Genomic DNA, 3,690 nt, shown 5'->3' with positions numbered 1-3,690 from the left:
CCCCTGGAAGTATCTCCTTCTTCTCTTCAGTTTCAGTCTGATCTGCAATTTTAAAGTTCCAGGTTTCATAGACTTCCCATGAGCTGCATGTAAGTTTGACTTAATTTTCACATAGTGGGATACCATCATATCATTAGCATGCTTGAACTTCTGTACAAGGAATGCAAGCACTTAACATGCTTGTGCACTGTCTGAAGTATGCTTACTAGGTTGCTACTGCGTATTTTAACCAGGACATTCCAGAAACAAAGCAGCATTGTTCCATTTTACACATTGTGACTGCACCCCAAGTGGACTCACCCCATCATTGCACAATTTACTTATTAAAAGCATACGAAATGGGTGAATCCTGTAAGATGTGCTTGCAGGCGTACTGCACAAGTAAAACTACATGATCGTTTCGAGAACATTTGGAGGAGAACTAACCTCTTGTACCCACACTAACATTGAAACGAATTGAAAGAAAAAAAACCACATTGCCCTTAGTATCCATTTTAACACCTTTATCAGTTCAATATGAGTGTTTACCAAGTAGGCAGTTCTGTTATAGCAGCAATCTAAGATCAAATCGCTCTTGCCCTGCACTCAGAACAATGGCTTCTTTCTGCACTTCCTTATCCTAATCCGTATATGCTGTTTTAATGAGTAGTGAAGGCTTCAGTTGTGTGTGCAGACTTATAGTTTTATCTTCAATTTTTCTATGGGATTGTTAGCCTTCAGGAAGGCTTGCCCAATTTTCCAAACCATTTAACCCAGCCCATCTTACTGGCTCAGTGCTCAAGTTTATTGTATTGACAGTAATGAGTCATTGTCACTGAAACAGTATTCTATGACTCTGCCTCACATAAAACATTTGATGTAATAACACAATAGATGCTTGCTTGTATATGAGAAGTCGACAACCTAATAAATCGCTTAATACTGTATATTCAACATAGAGGATGAGAGCTCCTGATACTCAGAATAACTAAGTTTTCAGTGTTGGAATTCAATACATATTAAGGAATCAAGTGTAAGTCAATATATATTTTTATGTTTATCATGGTGGGATTTATTCTTTTTTTCTCCTTTTTGCATAGTAGTTCACAATCTCAATATAGACAGTATAAAGATCACACTAGAAATCTCAACATAAAATGTAAATCTTAAGCATTTTTGTTACATTAAAGTTATTGCAGGTTGTGAACCGATTTAGTCACTGAACTATACTGGTGTAGCGGCGAGGCTTAATAATAAGGCAGAATTAAGTGTTTCTGAGCTTCCCAAATGAGGCCCCATTTCTCTGTTCATCTCTGTGGTGCAGCCACAGAGAAACTATTCATGCAAGATGATTTAAGGTTTCCTAGGACAGCTCCCAAAGGGGGATGCACTTAGCTAAGTCTGGCTATCATGATCAATGGTCATCCACTGGCGCCTATCAGTCTAGGGAGTGCCGGATGGACATCTGGACTGCATTACTAAGTGTCAGGACTAAGTGACTCATATCTCACCTTGATCAACCAATCAGGGACTGGTAGGGCTGAGTAACCCACGTGGGACTCTGATGCCCATGGAACTTTCAGCCAATCAACGAGCTGAAGTTCCTCCAGGTAAAAACAGGCAACACAGAGAGCCTGTGAGATTCAGATTCAACAAGATTCAGATTCGGGAGATTCAGTAAGATTCTGGAGAGGATTCTGTGGACTGTTCTAAAGGGAATTCAAAGGAGAATTCCAGGGCAGGACGGCCCAGGAGCAGAAGGCTCCCAAGGGCAGGACATTCTCGCAGCGCGCCTCCTGACCATCCCGAGACTCAGCCCGGACAACCACGGAACGGCCAGTGTGTCCGAGTGCCAGAACTTTCCTTTGTTCTAAGAGTCTAGAGTGGAGGTTGCCAGAGAGTAACCAGCAGCAGGCCTCGTGGACAGGTCAGAACTGTGGACAGCTGAATCACTATTCAGAACTAGCTCTTCATCAGGAACGAACCGGTCCTCTTCCTGACTTGCTGGGATCCACAGTCATCTTTTCTCCTGTGCACAAACTTTGCTAGTTAAAGCCAACACTAACTAGCCGGTCAGTGAGCATCAGCAGCGCACCGTCGCAAGCCGCACAGCACAGCCTGGCACGGAGCCAGAGAGCGCGGATTGGACAGCAACAAGCCTGCAGCTGATTGTTTGTGCCTGCAGGAGATCTGAATCCCCAGAAATTGGATGAGTATTCAACTTCAATGCATTACAGCTCGAGAATTCAATTGCTATCCCAACCAGTTGATATCAATTTAATTCCTAAGGGTTATGTACTTGTTTTGAGTATCTAATGTAGAAGTTGTAACCAAGTTCACTTTACGAAACGGTCTTAATGAATGATATACTGAACGTATGTCCTCTTGATGTGTAACACTTCGTAACTGATTGAATATATACCTTTTGTATTCTGATAACCCTCTCGATAAGATCTGTTAGGTTTATATGCATATTCTATGTATTAATAAATTTATCCTCGTGTATTAGTACCTGTGTGTGCGCGTTGTTTGAGTTATGTCGCGTGGTTGGATTCTAAAGCCATCAAAAGAATCAACTTTGTGATTTACTGCTACAATTGATAATTGTCTCAGTAAATGCCCAAACCCTACAGAACTGGTGCCTTCAGAGAGCCACTATGATTACATATTTGGCGTCCCTGAACGGCTATGAAACACTACATTTATGGCGTCCCTGGACCGGCGTGGCAAGACTGAAATGAATCAACCAAGCGGAATAATTCATATAAAACGCCGCGGGTTTCATACACGACAATACAGTGTGCTGAAAGCCGAAAAAAAAAAAGTTCCCCTTGCTCTTTAAGCAGTGCTTGAGTGTTTTGTGATCTTTTGCAATCTACCAGGTTGATTGCATACCTGATCTTGTGGTTTTCTGTGGTAAAACTGTGATTTCGTACTTAAAAGTAATACTCTTTAAGTTTAACGATGGTTGCTAAAAGGTCTGAATTCGAGTCGCTATTAAGCACTCTCTCTAGCAGCGACAAGTCTGACCACGATCTCTTCCATATCTCCGTCAGCGGAGAAGCTAGAAGAATAAATCTCCATTCTCTGAGAGAGCTAGCGAAGGACATAGAGAGATTTGACCCCGCAGTGTCAGAGAATAATATCGAGAGTTATATTCAAGACCTCAGGTATAACCTGCAGTTCCTGCCAAACGCCACAGAACAGGAGAAAGTGTTTCTGGTCAGGAAAACTACCAGCAGAGCTGTACATGAGTGGATGGCTAGGCAGATGAAAGAAGTCTGTAATGACTTTGAGCAGCTATGTCAAGCACTTATCGAAGAATACAGTGCGTTTATTGACCCGACTGCTGCGATAGCCGCCGCTCTTAACATTAAGCACGAGAGAGCAGAGTCCCCTCGCGAATATTACGAGAGACTTAGACGAACTTATTTTGCAGGGCGAAATTATGAGGGTTGCGAAGAGAACACACATTTCAAGGGTTTATTCATTGCGAATCTCCACCCGTCAGTCAGAAAGATGATCTTAATGCATACAGATGCACAGACCATGAAAATGACTGATATTAAGAGATTCGCGCAGAAAGCCTGGGAGTATGATGTCCAAAGTCGCTCTGAGCAAAAAGCTGCTAAAGCGACTGTGTTCGCCGTCAGAGCCAGCAGGGTTAATTCCCCCCTGCTCGAAGGAGCACAGGCTCCTGAGCTGGCTAAG

The sequence above is a fragment of the Atractosteus spatula genome, chromosome 6 (assembly GCF_055471065.1).
Source record: "Atractosteus spatula isolate fAtrSpa1 chromosome 6, fAtrSpa1.hap1, whole genome shotgun sequence".
NCBI lineage: Eukaryota > Metazoa > Chordata > Actinopteri > Semionotiformes > Lepisosteidae > Atractosteus > Atractosteus spatula.
The sequence above is the reverse complement of the archived record's forward strand: the minus strand, read 5'-3'. Positions refer to the sequence as shown.